General features: G+C 29.5%; 1 protein-coding gene across 50 annotated transcripts in view; it reads right to left on the reverse strand.

Moving 5' to 3' along the window:
* The window catches only part of LOC129918435 (sodium channel protein para), a 559170-nt gene extending 552614 nt beyond the window's left edge, over positions 1–6556 (reverse strand). For 21 of the 50 annotated variants that reach the window (XM_055998972.1, XM_055998988.1, XM_055998970.1 and 18 more), the window contains exons 1-2: positions 6487–6556; positions 4412–4873 (exon numbers count right to left, since the gene is read on the reverse strand). The gene's annotated coding sequence lies outside the window, so the exon portion shown is untranslated. Of the gene's footprint in view, positions 1–4411; positions 4903–6486 lie in introns of those variants that run through there. The other 29 variants (XM_055999015.1, XM_055999003.1, XM_055998999.1 and 26 more) reach the window with 3 other exon arrangements.
* Positions 6557–6794: the final 238 nt, after the last annotated feature.

The raw sequence follows: 6794 nt of genomic DNA on the forward strand, positions 1-6794 counted from the left end.
TTTAATAGGAATTTTCATCTTAAAAAAAACACTGAAAATGAAAAGATTCCATCTTAATTCTATGTGCGGGGAGAGTACGAATTGATAACAAGAAGAATTGATAACGGTTTTTTGTAGAGGAGTTTAATACAATCATTTTTACAATCATTTTACTTATCAATTCGTACTATAGAAGTGGGGGTCTATCTCCCCCCGTTTAGGTGGGAGGGGCAATTTTCTAAAATATGACGAAAAATAAAAAAAAATTATTAAAAAACAACGGCAACACTTACAGTTATAAATAGTACCTTTTTCAAAAGCCAGAATTGCACACTTAATTCTAATTTTTTTATCAAATTATTTTAATTAAATTGTCTCGAAATAATCAACTTCAAAGTCAAAATTTGGGAAAAAAAGTTTAAAAAAACACATTTAATACTATTTTTAGCAAGACTTTGAATTTAAATATTAAATTAATCGATGAAATAATCTGCCTCAATTAATTTCTTACCAAATTCTGAGAACTATATGCTTCTATGTCTTCTAGTTTTTGAGAAAATTGAAAATTAAAAAACCTTCCTTTTTATCAAATTTTTATTTTTCTAAGTTTTTTTCGTGTTTACATAAACATACTGCTTGCAAGCAGTATGCCCCCTTGCAACCCCCCTGCTTGGGCTCACTATTATAGGATTTGGGGTGGGTGCGAGTTTGGGTGTAGGCAAATTTAAAAGTTTTTTCGATTTCAAAAGAAATTTTGTACATACCCAACCTTGACCCCACCCCAAATCCTATAGTGTGCCCAAGCAGGGGGGTTGCAGGTGGGCAGCATGCCCCCGAACCCATCTCACTTTGAAAAGCCTTGAACTTCATACTTATACCGCGTCTTTCTTTATTAATTTTTAGGAATTGGTTTTCTTTCAAAATTTAAAAATTTCTTCGAATCCAAAAGAAACTTTGTACATACCCAACCTTGACCCCACCCCAAATCCTATAGTGTGCCCAAGAAGGGGGTTGCAGGGGGGCAGCATGTCTCCCCTTAGGCATCTCACTTTGATACGCCTTGAATTTCATACCAAAATCCAAGCTTGAACCAAAGTTGAGCTACAGCTGATACACGTTTATAAAACTGGATCTAATTCTCCATGCATAAGGTTCAAATTAGGCTTTCATAAGCAAAACCTAGAAGGCATAGAAGAGAAGCATATGGTTTTCAGTATTTGATTAAAAATTAATTAAGGCAGCTTATTTCATCTATTAATTTCATATTTAATGTCACAGTCATGATAAAAATTGTATTCAATGTGTTTTTTCAAAAATCGTGAATATGAACGGAAATATACTATTCAAAGGTCTTTTTTTACGTATAAGAAAGTTGTTAAAATTATTGATTCTAGGTTGATGTAGGTACGTTGTATGTGATTAACATAACAATTACAACATTTGCAATAGAAATAAATAATTGATACAAGAACTGCACACAATGGGTGCTATGCTGAAACATTATCTCAGTCTCAAAAATATTTTTTGTGAAGTTAACGAAAACAAGTCTTACCTACTTTTTATAAAAGTGTCATTTCCTTCTGAGATAATACGTATTTTTTGCATACCAACCACTAAACGGGATTAAACCAAAGATTATAGAATACTATTATCTATGCTTAAACTGATATAACTTTCAAACAAAACCTAGCTAGGTACGAATTTTTGAAGTTATAATTCTTATGGGACGGTGGGTATGAAAATTTATTTTCACTTGCTCTATAGGGCAAGTATTGGTTTCGTGTCAAAAAAAATAATTCGAGGTTTTAATCAAAACTAACATTACGATAATGGAGAAGTCTGAAAAAGTGGTTTTTGTCATGACGTCCGTCGGTCTGTGCGTGGGTGCGTCTGTGCGTGTGTGCGTCGTCAAAAAAAGGTGTACAAGAAGCTGCAGCCTAAACAGGTTAACGAATTTTCTTGAAATTTGGTACAGATGATTATTTCGTAATTTCCAAGGTTCGTTTTTTTTTGTTTTTTAATATCTCGCCTAGAACGTATACCTCTCATACAAACTTATCGAGGTATTGCAATTTTCTCGAAAACGGCTCTAACGATTTGGATTCAATTTGACACAAGTAATGCTGTACGTATATCATATATAACTGCGTTTTTAGTTTTTCTCAAAAAATACGGATAGTGGAAATATGACATTTTCTTTTTTTTTTAATCGCTAATGTCGGCTCTTCCCGTGTATCGTTAATGAGTTATTGCAATTTTCTCGAAAACGACTCTAACGATTTCGATTAAATTTGGTATTTGTTATGGTCTTAATGAGTCGAACAAAACTACGTTTTTAGTTTTTCACAAAAATTTCCTAGAACGGTATGGCGTTGCCGTTTTCTGCCAAATTGATGCATTTTTTAGTTAATGTCGTATATTTCATCAAAGGCTAAGCCAATTTTATTCAAAATTTGCAGACAGATATTTCTTGTCATTTAGAAGTGTAAAATGTAAAAAAATCTAAAATGTTTTGAAAAAAAAAGTTTAAATGGAATTTTTTTACTTTTATTTTTTTTTTCAAAATTTAACGAAAATCTTTAATTTCCAATAGTTATCTAAGATATAGATACTTTGAACTACAAGAGCAAGTACGTGCGGCCCCAGTCGTGCATTTTATTTGACTAGAATGTCAAAAGGCCATCAATCGTAGATAAAATTTAATTTTTTTTTTCTCAAAAATTTAGCCCTGGAAATCGGTATGAAGATTCTTAATTTCCAATTATAAAGATTTTTTCATGCATAACTATATTCAGGGAAGTCAGATTGTCTTGGGTTAAAGTACGGAGATAGCATAAAAAAAAATTCCTAAGAATACCCAGCGTTACCGTTAAGCGACTTTAGTCGCTATTAGCGACCTTTTTGAAGCCTTAGCGACCAAGCGACGACTTTTTATTTAAAGCGACCTTTTCACTTATTTCATAATAGCGACTATTTTTTTTCTTTCTCAAAATTTTATTTCTTTTTTAATTCTGAATATTAGAGCTTCAAATTTGTGTTTCTTTTTTCGTTCTGAACGTATTCTGAGCTTGTTCAGAGCACCATCGATGGAGTCAGAATAAAATAACTGAGCAGACCGACTTGAATGCTGAACACAAGCATTTAGCAAGTGAAATTGAAAAAAAAAAAATTTCAAACTAATAAAATAATAATAGGTCTAGTTTTTTTTATTTTAAAATTATATTTCTCGTTTCTGTAAAAGTAAATTACAAGTAAATAGACAAATTTTCAGGTGTGTTTTAAATATAATTCTGAGCGCTCAGAACAAGCTTTGTTCAGAGGCTATTCAGAGCGTGCTCAGAATATTCTGGCTCTGTTCAGAGCTTTTTTTTGAGTTATAAAAGAAAAACGCCTGCCCATAAACTCATCCATTTCCATACACACATAATAAGGTAATATCTTCCGAACGTTGTTAAAATTTGTTTGTCAAAAATGGGCACCAATCTGTCAGGTCGGCCTTTAATTTTAATATTTCAATAGCAGTAAACAGGAAGTTGGTTTTTGATTTAATTTATAAAATGTCATTTGAAAAAATTATAAATAGAGAAATAACAAATTTTCTTTGTGTTTCTTGTCGAAAAACATTCAGTTTTTGTGCGTTTTTCTACGGTTGTTTAAAACAGTTAAAAATAACGGTAGCTGTCACTATTCTTCAAAATGACATTGGTCGAGAAATTGTCAAAACATGTGCTCAGAAGATATTACGCGTATAGCCGAACAAAAAGAGGGAGTTTTCAATGGAATTTGAAAGGGAAAAAAGTGTTGGAAAGCTTGAAGGCCTTTTTTCATTTAATATTTTATTTTTGTTCAAATAAAATGTTTCAAACTTCAAATGTTACGGGCCAAGCGTAGCTTCCAACTAAATTTAAGTTCCTAAAATGAAGACTGTTTTTTTTTAGTTTATAATTTTGTTATTTTTTTTTTTTTTTTTTGTTAATAAAAAATTTGTTTCAAGACAACATGTGTTTATTTTTCTATGTAAAAACATATGAAAACGGTTTAGCGACTTTTTTTTTCTCAAATAGCGACTTTTTCGACAAAAAAGCGACTTTTTTCAATTTTTCAGATGAACGACCTTTTTTTTCTGAAAGCGACTTTTTTAGCGACCTTTCAAAAATTTTCAACGGTAACGCTGAGAATACCATAAGCTGAGATTGTTAAAAAAATACGCTGTTTGATTATTTTAATAATAATATAAAACAAAAATAATAAAAATATCAAATGAAATTCATTTAATATACTGAGTGAGAAGTACCTATAACTTCGGTCGCGTGTACATGTGTACACACACTCTTTTTTTTTACCTCTCTATCGAATTATATTGTTCAAATATATCCAGGTAGAATATTAATTTATGTAAGTTTATGCTTACCTCTTGTAATTAATTACTCACCGTTAAACCGCTGATGTTCGTTCGTCTTTATGTGGATCAATATAGTGGAAAATTAATGATTCAGCTGTAGTTGTCAATGATAATCGAAGAAAATGAATTCTGAATTGTTTTTATTTTTCCACAACTATAGTTGTTTGCGTTGATCTTGTTGTTTTTGTTTTTTTTTTTTTTAATTTAATTTGTTAATTTTTTTATTTATAAATTATAGCTAATTTTAGCGGCGAGTATTTTTATTTTATATGAATATTCATTAGAGTGGCGATAATAGATGATTTTTTAGAACGTGCAAAATATTCTTAAACAAATATTATATACTTTTTTTATGCTTTATTATTAATTTTTTAATGTAGTTACTCGACGGATTATTTACACTTTTTTTTGTTGCATTTACGAGATATTTAAGTGTTGAAATTTTAAGCACTATTTTTTATATATACTTTATTAAATTTTTGTTTCTTTTAGCTTGTATGTAAAAAAATCAAAATGATTTTCTATCAATGGAAATTTTGAATAAAAATATAATTTTTTCATAACATGAAGAGAAGAACAAAAAATAGAACGAAACGGGAATACAAGAAAAAATAAAATTTAAGAGAAAGGAAAAGAGTGGATTCTTCGTATCAAAATTAACATAGAAAAAAAATACTTCTCGTAGCATTAAATAAAACTAAGTAGAAAAGGGGAAACGCAAATGACGACACGAAAACGACTATGGATTGTCTTTTTTCAAAAAAAAATTTCTTTTCACAAAAGGATTTTTTTCTCAAGAATAATTAATTATATGGTTTTATATTTAGGTTAAGATACCTATATAGAAACATTTTTCGCTCTCCATTAAACTTATATATTAATATAGCATTTATAGACACAACTAGCTAACAGTTTCAAAATTTCCCGAAAAAAGTTTATTCCTATGTAACACTTGCCAAGGATATATTGCTCAACATAAGTTACGTATGTTAAATGAATCTGTAGGAATTTTACAAAGGTTTTTCATAAAAAAAATAACTTATCAAATATTATCTTATTGGATAGGTAGGTATGTATATTTTTTTTAACATTAATTAAGAACTAAATTTTGAAAAGTTACCGTAAAAATTAAACACGAACAAAAATTGTGCATTATATTTTCAAATTATTTGACGTTAACGGAAGGAAAAAGCTGATTTCCATTATATTATGTTCAATGTAGGTTACTTAAAAAATATAAATTTAAATTTCAAAAACCTCTGTGACTTCACGAGCAAATTAAACACAAGCGAAAAAGCAAATATCTAATACATACACCTCGTACACCTATACAAACACACAAAAATACACACACTTCTAAACAGAAAGGAGGAGATTTTTTCTCTATTTTTAGTGGAAAAGTATAATTTACATAACGCGATTTTCCGAGTTGTATTGACGAGAAATTTTATGAACAATTAGATGGTTTTATTAAATTTCTTTTCCATTTTTGTCATAGAAGAGTTAATTTTTAATAATTAGTTGTTCTTGTTATTGGTTTTTGTAGTTTTTGCACAGTTTAATAATTTTAAATTAGACTGTTATGAAAATTTACACAACCAAAGGACGAATTTATTTTAAATTTTGATTAGCTAAAATTAAGTATTTTCAACCAATTCGAAATTGAATTGCAAAAAAAACTTTAAAGAAAAAAAACTAAAATCAATTACACAATAAGTTTCTGTTTCGGACCAGAAAATTCGTTCGTTGGTTGGCTCGTTCGTTTTCCTCTCCCCATCACGATTTTTTTCATATTCCTATTGCGGAGGACATGAATGTGTGTATATTTTATCCTTATAGCTTATACATACATAATCAGAAGAAAAATCGAATGTTGAATAAAAAAAAAATTCACAACTAACTTGTTATATATAATGTTCGAATTTCATTCACATCAAAATACCACTTTTTTAAAGATAAAAATAATTTTTTAAGAACTTTTGTTGAAAAAGTATAAAATTTATTTTATATCGTGTGACAGGAAAAAAAAAGAAAATTTATATGTGGGAAAGAGAGACAAAATCAAAGGAACACTATTATTTTAAGCTCTATGGGAGACACTATACCCGAAATCCGTTCTTCTCCGTGGTTCGCTTAAACTGCAGTCCGCATAATTTCTTTGCCAATGCCAGAGTCCCCAAATTGGAAAATTCTAAAAAAATAACCAAAAAAGAATTTTCATTTCCAGGAAAATCTATCTATAGGAATTCTCTTTGTTTCTCTTATTAAGGGTGAGAGTAGCAGCTACTAAGCACTAAAGGAATACCCTTACGGAGGACAAGGTTTAAGAACTCAATAGTGCATGAGGGTGTGTTAGCGCTTCACTGTGTAGTTTAAAACATTTTTTTAAGGCAAAACCTCACTCTCTTCATGA

The sequence above is a fragment of the Episyrphus balteatus genome, chromosome 4 (assembly GCF_945859705.1).
Source record: "Episyrphus balteatus chromosome 4, idEpiBalt1.1, whole genome shotgun sequence".
NCBI classification, from domain to species: domain Eukaryota; kingdom Metazoa; phylum Arthropoda; class Insecta; order Diptera; family Syrphidae; genus Episyrphus; species Episyrphus balteatus.